This window comes from Monopterus albus, unplaced genomic scaffold, assembly GCF_001952655.1.
Source record: "Monopterus albus unplaced genomic scaffold, M_albus_1.0 scaffold138.1, whole genome shotgun sequence".
In the NCBI taxonomy this organism is placed as follows: domain Eukaryota; kingdom Metazoa; phylum Chordata; class Actinopteri; order Synbranchiformes; family Synbranchidae; genus Monopterus; species Monopterus albus.
The window spans coordinates 57,809-70,389 of record NW_018128018.1 but is presented as its reverse complement, the minus strand read 5'-3'; the positions used below and the strand labels follow the sequence as shown (position 1 = coordinate 70,389).

The following is a 12,581-nucleotide window of genomic DNA, read 5'->3' as shown; positions in this document are numbered from 1 at the left end:
CTTTCCCTCTGCCACCAGACTCCTAAACAGCTGAGGAGTTTATTACCAGGAAATATGTGATGTACTGTCGACCTGTACTGTTTACATTCTCAGTTTGCACATGCATAATTGCACATTGACTGTTGACTGCTGCACATGCTGCTCCCATGTAGCATACATTCTCTTATTATATTCCTATATATTTATTTGTTTACTTGCTGTTTTAAAGTGCCTTAGATTGTGTGTTACTTATTCATCTACTTTATATTTCATTTGTATTGTGTGGCATTCATGTGGACGACAAAGAATTTCATTGTACAGGGAAACACGTTTCCTAACTGTGCATATGACAAATAAACACTTTGACCTTGACCTTTGAACTTAAAGCTTATAAAGTAACTGAAGCCTATAGGATTCAAATTTTACAATGGGGAATTAATCAGGGCCAGACTGGGAATGTGATGTTTATTTGACCATTAGTGATGTTGTCAGCATGCTACATGTGACATCACATAATTTTTATTTTATTTTATTTTTATGGTAGCCAACTGAAATTGTATTAAAATGCATCTAAAACTGGGAAATAATGTGAAAGCAAAACATGGCTTTGAAGGGATGTGGCTTTTGAATATAATGGTGTATTAAACGGGAAAGGTTTCATAGAGAGAGGAGTGGTAAGAATAGTTCCACATTGTGAGGAGCCACAAAGTGTGAGAACCTAAAAGTGTTCTGGACTAAGTGTTCATTCTGCTCCATGGACCAGAGTCAGATTTGTTGTACCTGTGGAGCTTCACAGTAAATCTTATAGCCTACAATACATCAGACTGATGGAATGTCATGTGATTTTTGACCATAGATGGAGAACAAAGAGTGGGTGAGGACTGGACCTTATCTGGCTATGTGGAAGGTTCTCCCACCGTCCTCAAAGACTTTCTTACAGCGTCTTGAATGCTTAAAATCTCGCAGTATTTAATGTGCAGTTAGACTGAGACGAATTTAACAGCGTTTTCCAGCCCGCAAGAGTTTGCAGCTCCGGAGGGCCGCCTCCTGCATGTGACGTCATGCGTTGGTGAAAAGTCGAGCGAGGACGAGGACACGGTGTTGCACTACCATACCAAACACGGTGAAGAAGAAGAAGCGGAGGAGACTGTTGTTTTTGGCAAAGGCCAGCTGAACATCAGTCGGCTTTTAGACCAAGAATTGTCGGCAAATGGGTCCAAATCAGATGTGTATGGGCGAATGACCGAGGGGGGCTCTGTTTTTCCCCACCCACCCCGGATGCCTCCATCGCGTCATGTGAAGCTGAGGCTCTCAGGAAAAAGTAAGTTAGCTAGCGGCTGCAGCTGCACGTCGAGCTGGCGCCGTGGGTGTGGATGGATTGATTGCAAAGGTGTCATAAAAATGAAGTTCTCTCGTGTTAGCTACTAATTTGTCATCTTCATATTTTTGTCAGTTCCATATTAGCAACTCATGATGGTATTTATTAGGAGATTGTTTTGCATTGCCAGTTTCGAGCTGCGCAGTTTTAGGGTTAAAAACTCCAGAAATAACCTTGGTTTTATAGTGAAGACGTCCCGTAAAATGGTGACAACGTGATGAAGATGGTGAACTTCTTTAATCCTAAACATTAGTTTGAGCAGTCTGCAAAAGCGACTGGTTTTCGAAAACAGCTCCCAACATAAGCTACATCTACGAGGCTCCTCACTGCTTGTATTCAGGAAGTAAGGCTTTGTTCGACCTATAGATAAAGTGGGCCTGTGTCCACAATTTCTCTTTTTATACCTAAAAATGAGTGCATGACACGAGGTTACTGTTTGCTGGTCGTTTGGATGCAGATGAGCAGGAAATGAAAATGCAATGAGCAGAATTGATTTGAATGAGTGCCAAGAAGTGGTATTTAATCAGGATCAGTAAATGATGTCTACTTGGCTGTGGGTAAAATCAAAGTTTGTTTTGCAGCTGTTAAAATATTTAAAATAGGTTAAAGGTGACTGGATGTGCTTTGATGTTTCTCCACGGACTGACACATTCTCTTTGTATCGCTAATGTATTGTCTCAACGAATGACATTGGTCTTGGTACTTATAGCCGTATGTCTACCCCATTTAATTTCAGAAAAAGCAATCTAGATGAGATGCTTCTCAGTGAGGATCCAAGTGAGCACAAGCACACAACAAGAGAAGGCTAAACAGTAACTTACTAGGGGTATCACAAGATCTTGTCATGTTAAAATGTGACTATATTTATTATTGTGATGGAAAAACTGTACAGAATAGAACCAGAGGAGCATGACAGAGTGTGAGGGTTAAATTAGCATAGATGATGCTCCTGCCACTTTTATATGTTCAATTTGTGGAAAAAAGTTTAGTTTGAAGGTCACACACAGCTTCAATTAGAAGTTATGAGCTCATGGATAGTTCATGCACAGTTTTTCTGTTCAAATTCTCTGTCATCCAGATTGTATATTAAATCTAAAGAGACTCGTGAAATTATACAGGAGAGAAGCCAGTCAGTTGAGTTTGTGGCAAAACCTTTTACAGTGCTTGCATATTGTTCCTACTCAGAAAGTAGAACTGAAGTGACATTCATTACAAGATGATTAGTGAAAACATCTCAAAATGCTTCTGCATTGTTTTGCGCTTTGTGACTTTCAGTCAAATAAGTCATATGCTCTTACCAATCACTTTATTAGGTCCACATTTACAATTGTATTGTATTTAAGCTTTTGGTGAAACTGTGAAATGTATAAATTCAATTATGTGTTTATTATTGAGGTCATAGGTAAAGGTGGTGTTGTACTACATTATATTTAGAGGTGTCTCTTTATCTTTTGCCCTCCCCAGGTACATGCATGAGAGGGTCAGAATATTAGGAACACCTCTGAATTTAATGTGGTTCATTATAACACCACTTTTAACTATGACCCTTTCTACAAGAAATAATTTAGTTATAGTTACAAAACTCTTGTGCCTGTGAAACACCATGCCAATGTGTGTCTGAAGGCTTTTTTTTTTTTTTTTTTTTTTTTTTTTTTTTTTACTTCTTACTGGATGCACAGTTGGACAGACTTCATATCACATTAAATGGTAGGCATAGAGAATGGAGGAATGGATAGTTCAGGTAAGGCAATATACATGTTTTTATTTTTGTTCTGTTGTGTTTGGAGTCTTGCCTCTCTGTACTGCTCAGGTGCGTCGTATTTGAGTGAATGAAACTGTCAGGTCTGCTGTCCATGGTACTGATGCTGTGGTCTCACACACTGTTTTGTACAGTAGCAGTAATTGACCATTTTGAGGTTGAAGTGAAATTGTATTTTACTTGTGTCACTTGAGAATGAATTCAGCCTAATAAATACAGCGTCTCTGGAAAATCACATCACTGGAGTTGGTGATATAAGGCAGAATAATAGGCCTGTTTTTTCTTGAGTGAGTGAAAATGCCCCCTTTGGTGACACCATGAATATTATATAACCATGTGCCACCCTTTCTCCCCCACCCCACCCCTCCTCCCCCATCCTACATGTATCAAACTTTTTTTTCACGTCTACATCAGAGGATTTGGTTAAGGTATATGACTTGGTTGTAGATTTTATTACTTCCCCTTCCTGTCACAGCCCAACAGGGTTTTGCATGGGAATAGGACTGACTGGTTGCTCCAAGACTATGGCTCACACCTCCCCAAATCCTCCTTCCTTTAATACCTAGGTGTTAGGTTTGCACACTGCCTTGCACACCTTGAGCAAATGTGTGCCTATTATTTAGTCTGATATATATCTGGCTCTGTGTGTGATGGGTGATTTATATATATTTTTATAATAATTACATGGCTCATAGCTTATGCTAGACTATATACTAATTGGTAGTAGCTGGAAGGTGAGGAGTTTGAAGAGACGTGAGAAGCACAATTTAGCCATTTATAGACCACATTGCACATCTGACCATCAGCCGTGGAGATGAGGCTTATTTTTAGTTTTAGTCCATAAGCTGTTTCTGCATACATTGTACTTGTTAACATATCTTCTTAAGCAGAGAATGTCTTTAAAGGATAAGCATGGTGTTTTATTTAGCTGTTTTCCCACAAATCCCATATAGCGACTAAAACCAACATTCATCTGTGCTGTAGACCTTCATTGTTGTCTGAAAACTACTCAAAGCTGATTCTTGTTTCCTGTGTTAGGTATTTTTAGTCAGATAGATATTAGTTAGGTACTTGTTTTATTAGAAATGTTTTTAGTGTAGACGGGATGTCTAGCTGAGGCTGTTAAATGCTTACTCACTTCCATGAGTTACTCCAGGTTGTTTATGTTCAAGGATAACTAGATGGAAAGTGGCTACTGTATGATATGTTCAGCCGTAATCTTAATCATAATATCTTCCAAGGCTTAATGTCCGGACATGTCCCTGAATGTCCTGTATGTTCTTAGCTACACACCACTTAATCAACACTCACACACATTGATTCTCTCCATGTTTTGACTACTGCTACGGTCAGCTGTAAAGCTGGCATATCAGGTGACGCCACGGTTTGAGGTGCCTTTGTAGAATGGGGATAGCCCAAACCAGATATAATGTACAGGCCTGTTGGGTTCGGGGCTCTTCATCGTTCATCTGCCTGCATGCAGTTTGGAGGTGAAGGATACCTGAGCGTGTAATGTTAATTTTACCTGTGATCCTTGAATAAACCAACACGGTTTTTTGTAGCCACTTGGACCGCCTCGTCTCTCTGAGTTCAACTGGTAAAGCGTAAGTGGGAAAATATCCTTCCACTGAGTGTTACTTCTTGGGGCCTTCAGATAAAAGAACCGGATGAATCTAAAACACTTAACACGAGAAGCTACCACGGCAGCGTAAACAACATATTCATTTCTGAAAACAAGTGCATAGTTCAGTTCAGAATTCTTTTTTTGTTGAGTTGACAATGTGGGAAATGTATATTTGCTTTTGTTCACTATATTTGCTCGATTTCATTATATGAGGTACAGAAGGCTGTTTGTTTGAAAAGGCTTTTTACAGGCTGGAAAGTGCGGGTCATGTGTGGGTGACCCAGGCAGTCTTAAACAGGCAGGAGAGGAAGAGAAAAAGGTGATCAGTTTGTTGTTTGGACCGAGGAGAGAGCTAGGGCATCAGCTGTGAGTTGCGTAAGAGAGAACATTTTGATGTTGCATTGAGAGTCATTAATACTGCTTGTTTGTTTATCAGATGATGGTACACAGGTCATTAAATGTTGCAGGTGGCCTCAAAATGCTGTCTGTTATTGTTTGCCTGTCATCATATTATTAGAAATAACCCAATTCTTTTGTTGGAAGCGCGAGAAGTGAAGACAGGAGAGGACTGTTTAAAATCAACAGGAAGTTTACTCAAAGTCTGGGCACAGGTGAAGTCATAACTGGTGAAAACGTAACTCAGGGTTCAGAGAACCCTGAGTTACGTTACTTGTATCTTCCTGGGCTGCTCCGCCTTGTCTGCCGTTTGGTGTTTACAGTCTTATGCAAAAGTTTAGGCACCCCTTGATACATAACAGATTTTGGTGATTTTTTATTTGAACAGATGTTAACACAGTTTCTCTTGGAAATGGAAAAAATGCACAATATTTTCTGCAAACAGTGATGCATAGTTACTTCTTATGCCATAAATTGAACAAAAATAAAAAATAAAAACATTATTATGGCATGGTGCAAAAGTTTGGGCACCCTACACAATCAGTACTTAGTAACACCTCCTCTGGCAGATATCACAGCTTGCAAACGCTTTTCATAGCCAGCTAAAAGTCTTTCAATTCTTGTACTTGGGATCTTCTCCCATTCTTCCTTGCAAAAGGCTTCTAGTTCTGTAATATTCTTTGGTCGTCTTGCATGCACAGCTCTTTTAAGATCTACCCACAAATTTTCAATGATGTTTAAATCAGGGGACTGTGATGGCCATTCCAAAACCTTCAGCCTGCGTCTCTTGAGGTATTCCATAGTGGATTTCGAGGTATGTTTAGGATCATTGTCCTGTTGTAGAAGCCATCCTCTTTTCAGCTTCAGCTTTTTTACAGATGGTGTGATGTTTGCTTCCAGAATTTGCTGGTATTTAGTGGAATCCATTCTTCCCTCCACCCGTGCAATGTTTCCTGTGCCACTGGCTGCAACACAACCCCAGAGCATGATAGATCCACCCCCATGCTTAATAGTTGGCAAGGTGTTCTTTTCATGAAATGCTGCTCCTTTTTTTCTCCAAACATGCCTTTGCTGATTGTGTCCAAAGAGTTCTATTTTAACTTCATCAGTCCACAGCACTTGTTTCCAAAACGCATCGGGCTTCTGTAGATGTCCTGTTGCATACTTCAGACGTTGGATTTTATGATGGGGACGCAGATAAGGTTTTCTTCTGCTGACTCTTCCATGAAGGCCTTGTCTGTGCAAGCATCGCTGCACAGTGGAACGGTGCACCACCACTCCTGAGTCTGCTAAATCTTCCTGCAGGTTTTTTGCAGTCAAATGGGGGTTTTGATTTGTCTTTCTGACCAGCATACGAGCAGTTCTGTCCGAGAGTTTTCTTGGTCTTCCAGATCTCATCTTGACCTCCACAGTTCCCCTGATCTGCCATCTCTTAATTACATTTCTTACTGTGGAAACTGCAAGCTGACAACGCTTTGCTATCTTCTTGTAGCCTTCTCCTGCATTGTGGGCATCAATAACTTTCACTTTCAGGGTCTTACACAGCTGCTTAGAGGAACCCATGGTTGCTGGGTGTCCACAAGTGTGTGCACAAGGTTTGAAGAGTCAAAGTATTTGTACAGCTTTGAAATTGGCATTTACCAATGACAGCTGTTGCTGTGCATCAGATCTAACGAGCTGATTAAGGTCTGATACCTTGTGAGAGACTTTGAGACTCTGGAACTCTTAGGGTGCCCAAACTTTTGCACCATGCCATAATCATGTTTTTATTTTTTATTTTTGTTCAATTTATGGCATAAGAAGTAACTATGCATCACTGTTTGCAGAAAATATTGTGCATTTTTTCCATTTCCAAGAGAAACTGTGTTAACATCTGTTCAAATAAAAAATCACCAAAATCTGTTATTTATCAAGGGGTGCCTAAACTTTTGCATAAGACTGTATAAGCAAGGAAAATAAAGGTATGAAAAGTAACCAAAGCTCAGTAGTTCTGGACAATCATCAATACAGCTGTAATATATGTAAGCAAGGAAAATAAAGGTATGAAAGGTAACTAAAAGAAAATGAACTGAAAAGTAACTAAAGAAAACTAGAGTTATGAAAGATAACTAAAGGTATAAAAAGTAACTAAAGCCTATAAGAATCAAATCTTACAATATAATCAAATTGATATGCTCCGATTGTCATCTTATGACAGATTATACATTTGCATGTCATTTCATGTCACATTAATGATGTTTGACATATGTTTTGATCATATCATTTGTCAATGACCTACTCATGTTACGTTTGTAGTTTGAGGAGCAATATTAATCAGATGTGTCAAGAAGGGATTGTTTGCTCATTAGCAATGACGGTCATGTAACCTGAATCTGTCAGCATGTCATTTGTCACTCGCATGGTTATTAAAGGTCATTGTTTTATTTTTAAGATTTGTATTGAATGGAGGAGAAAGCCGTCCCTGGCTAATGGTTAAGGCACAGCGCTCTTACCGCTGTGGCCCGGGTTCGAGTCAGGGTTGTGTCAGGAATCCGGCGTAAAACGCGTGCCAGATGTCAACATGCGAGTCGTCAGTGTGGTGATTTGCTGTGGCGACCCCTAAACAGGAAAAGCCGAAAGTGACTTTTGTTGAGTAAAATTATTAACAAAGTTATACTCTAGGATTGGTTCTAACATTTGATTGAATTAAGTACTTATTTAGTAGAAGACTGACACCATGATTGTTGCTTATTTAACCTGTGTATTCACTTTGTTTGTGTATGACTATTCTATCATACTAGAAAAGGAATAGTTAAGATTATATTTCAGAATACATAAGTTCACCTACTTGCATGTCACAGATATGTTTATGAAGTTACTTTTCACCACATTATATGTTCACTAAAATAATGAGACACTGAAAACTTTGTGTGATATTGCAGGCTCTTGAGATTAAAAGTCTGGTACACTGAGTAACTTTCCAAGGTCTCTCATCCCACAGGCTTTCATTAGATTTGTTGCCTTTTCTACAAGAGCTCATTATTCCCTCTGAGCTTTGAAGCCAGGGGAGTTGGGGTTTGATAAAATACTAAGATTTACACCATTTTGTTTCAAAGAGTCACACATTCTTTTGTTTTCTCTTGTCAGAATTAGCTCCATTATACTATCTCCACTTCTGCTATGGTGATGGACAGGTTGACAGATGAGGTCAGACAGGAATCTCCCTGGACAATGATGTTTGCGGATGACATTGTGATCTGTAGTGAGAGCAGAGAGCAGGTGGAGGAACACCTGGAAAGGTGGAGGTCTGCTCTGGAAAGAAGAGGAATGAAAGTCAGTCGTGGTAAGACAGTGTAATACCCCAGTTCTTTTATTGGACAGATCTGATTAAGGAAGGAGTCCATCTTTCTTCATTTAGTGCTGATTTATTTTAAACCACAAGTAAAATTACAAACACGACCTGGGTTGTTCCTTCCTTCAGAGAAACACACACTCTGCTGCTGGAGTGAGGAGCTGCGAAAGAAGGAGTCTGATACATTTATCAGTTTTTGGGCTAAAGCCTCTTACACACATGAAGTCAGTCCACAGACTCAATCTCTTATCTAGAGCTCCAAAGGCTTGGAGCAGCTGGTCATAACAAAATGAGGAATTTCAATGTGGGTGTGTGTTGTCACGTGGTGCGTAACTAAAACATTCATTCAGACATAATATTCTAACATAAGAATACACAAGAAAACAATTGGTGTCATGGTAACTGTAGCTCATATTTCAGAATCAATACTGTCTTCTAACCTTGAAGCAAAGCAGAGTAGAGCAGACATCAGATATTACTAAACTGCATTACTAACACATTTGATTCAACACATTGTCTAATAATTACTAATATCTAACAAACAAAATACATGTGTATGAACGAGAGGGAGGGAAGTGGAACAGTGAGGTTACAGGGGGCTGAGGTCAAAAAGGTGCAGGAGTTTTAAGTATTTGGGGTCAACAATCCAGTGTGATGGGGAGTGTAGGAAAGAGGTGAGTGCAGGCAGGTTGGAGTGGGTGGAGAAAGGTGTCAGGAGTGTTGTGTGACAGAAGAGTGTCAGCAAGAATCAAAGGAAAGGTGTACAAGACAGTAGTGAGACCAGCTATGCTGTATGGGTTAGAGACTGTAGCAGTGAGGAAAAGACAAGAGGCAGAGATGGAGGTAGCAGAGATAAGGATGTTGAGGTTCTCTTTAGGAGTGACCAGGATGGACAGGATTAGGAATGAGCACATCAGAGGGACAGCTCAGGTCGGCTGTTTTGGGGACAAGGTCAGAGAGGCCAGATTGAGATGGTTTGGACATGTGCAGAGGAGGGATAGGAACAGCCGAAAGAAGGAGTATTTAGTAAGAACTAATGGTATATTAAGTAGTTTAGAATTGTATTGGAAAGTATTGCAAGATAAAAACTGTGATAGTTTAAAATCGGGGTTTTGAAGTGGCATGACCAATTTCACTATATGCTATCAAAATATAATGGTGTCAATAAAAAAGGTTTGAGAGAGAAAGGTGCAGTAAAGCAAGCCCTGGCGAGGACGGGCCAAGTAAAGGTATTTAAAGGAGGTGTTTTGTTTTGTTTTTTTGACCAGTGATAAAATGACCAGGGAAAGTTCTTCCACAGCAGTAAAGCTTTTTGTGTTCAGATCATATTCATACATAATCATTGTCTTGATAACTTGTTTTCTTTTTTACTAAGGAAAAGGCTGGATTGCTTAGTGATGTCTTCATGATGTCTGCAGCTCATATTCAGAGATATATGGGGAAGCTGTTGTCTCAGAACTGGTTCTAGTGCTCAATCTAAATTATTTGTTTTGACTATTTTCTGTTTTCCTTTAATTTTTTTAAATAATTTTTTTAGTAAGTGCGTTGTAGTCCTCTGTAGGATTCCTTTTTCTTCTCTCTGCTATCATGTATGATATCTGATGAATGACATGTATGATGATACATTTGCTGTGTTTGTTTTTATTGCCATCATGTTTTCTTTGAGGTTAGTTGGGTTAAGTGGATTTGCTCTGTTAATTTGCCCAAAATCCAGCTCTAATCAAATGATTTATTGGTCAAAACAAATAGTTTGATCATTTGAATCTCTAAAAGCTTTCTGCTTGATGTTTGTTCTTTCCTTTGTCACCCATGTGTGACCAAAAATGAGCCAGAAAATATATGTAGAAAATAGATGATAAAATAAATCGATGTATTCCTCACACAACAAGGCATTTGTCATGTGCGTCATGGCCTTCAGAATTAATTAAGCAGAGAGCTTTGACAGAACAAGCCCAGAGCAGAGGAGTGTTCTGAGAAAATGTGCACAGAATATTGAAATCCAAGAGTTAAAAGATCTAGTCAGATACAAACTGTACACTGGTGATGTGGACAAACTAAATTTTCCATTGTTCTTGTATAACTGTCAGTAGTACACTCACTGGCCACTTTATTAGGTACACCTGTATCTGTCAAACCCAGGTGTGAGATTGATTGAGCCTCCTCACCACCTCCCCCCATATCAATAAAAACCACAGCTGTGTGAAATAAATTCAGCTTTCTCATGGGAACAGAGCAGAGGGATATTGCATCAAAGGATTTCTTTATTACATTAGGTCTGAGAACCAGCACACCGATATAGGCTGATGTTTTCTGAGGATTGATCGGTGTAAGGATTATTGTTTCTCTCTGTTAAATAATTCATAGGGTTTAATTTCAATGATGTTTAAACCAGATAGTTTAGTTTAGATGTAAAGTATTATGGAACCAGACTTGGCCCAGTATAAGTCAGGCACACACCAATGATGATCCCCATTATCTTCTGATTTAAAAAAAAAAAAAAACATTTAAAGTCTCTTCAGTCTGAAGCAAAGCATAGGATTTATTGCAAAAGTTCACAAATAGCAACATCTCTGTTTCTGGTTTGGGAAGCAGAACAGTTTACAGAGCTCCTGCAGCATCATTTATACTCTCCTCAAGCGCCTCCTGGTCAAGACACACTCTACCCGATCTTTCTCTGTTTAGCCTCTAGTGCAACGGACACCATTGTATTTGAACCTGGAGCAGTCATACTTGCTCACCCCTTTAGAAGCCATAAAAATAAAAGAAATAGATTTAATACACATGCACGTGACATAACAGCTGCAGGTCAAATGATGATGATTGACACTGATTATGAGCAAACACCTTCTTGACATATGTCTCTGATTAATGATGCCTCCAAACATCATAAATATGTCACCATTAAGGTGACAAAAAGTAACAGGCCACATAGCACTCTGTCACGCAAATATGTCCGGCCCATCAACAGGTAGTACATAAACACATTAACCTGTCACAGGATGACATCTTAAAAGCATTGAATATTTACATTAAGGTTTTTTTTTTTTTATCTCTCCCTCTCTGAGGTGCGACGGGTGTCCTCGTGGCGCCTTTTAGTCTGGGCTGCAAATCTGGGCAGCTGTCCAAGTATCAGACTGAAAAGCACTTTTGTCTAGGATGTCAGGGCCATCTCAGGGTCAGTCTTACACACAGAGTCGCCTTCGGTCAGTCGTATTCACAACAATACTGACAAGTATTGGGTCCAATAAACTGAAGTAACAAACGGGTAACATGAGTAAAATATAGCAAATATGATAACTGAAATGAACATAACTTGAAAGACTACAGGTATAAGAATAAGACATACTTTAATCCTTTAACCCCCTGGTCTCCCACAAAGGAATAATTTTAGAATAAACTGGATAATTCTCTTTAACCTTAGAGAAACTCTTCTTTCTCTCCCACATATAAGGAACATTACCACCAATAGTCTTGAAAATAATTCTCCTAATTTGGGAAAGGCAGCTGTTTCTCCACACATAGTTTAATTTCAAGGAGGTTCACTCTGATAGTTTTGATAGATGTTTGGATTAAAACAGAATTATTTAGTTTAAATTTAGTGAGAAGCAGCAGTTTCTCTCTAAACAGGGTTTACCAAAAACTGAGATACTGCAATAAATCTTATGCCTTGCTTCAGACTGAAGAGACTTTGAGTGATTTATATTTATTTTTTTTAACCAGAAGATAAGGTGTGTACTTAACCTTCACTGGCCCAGGGCAAGTTCCACAACATACCAATGTAATATTTTCTTGCAATGAAATCAAAGTACTCAATATTTTGCCTGTAGCTAATGTGGCAGACATTTTTTCAGCTTCCTCCACCTCTGCAGAACAGGATATGTAACAAACAGGATATAAAATAGAAAAGGTTAAATTTACTACATCCTGTGTTCCATCTTCAGTGTCAAGTCAAGAATCTCTGTCATTATGCATAGCAAAATGAATCTTTCTGGCAGCTCTCAGCTTAAAAGACAGACATATTATTTACATAACACACAATTGTATAAGTCAATATAAAACTATGAGCAAATAAAAAGGGATGTATGGGACCTAATCAGGTCAGCAGCATGCTAAC

The 12,581-nt window shown here is 39.0% G+C and overlaps 1 protein-coding gene across 1 annotated transcript in view; it reads left to right on the top strand.

Annotated features, from left to right (window-relative positions):
* The first annotated feature begins 1,026 nt into the window (after positions 1 to 1,026).
* amn1 (antagonist of mitotic exit network 1 homolog (S. cerevisiae)) overlaps positions 1,027 to 12,581 on the top strand; it is a 24,569-nt gene continuing 13,014 nt past the window's right edge. The window contains exon 1 of the mRNA XM_020613777.1: positions 1,027 to 1,300. The gene's annotated coding sequence lies outside the window, so the exon portion shown is untranslated. The remainder of the gene's footprint in view (positions 1,301 to 12,581) is intronic.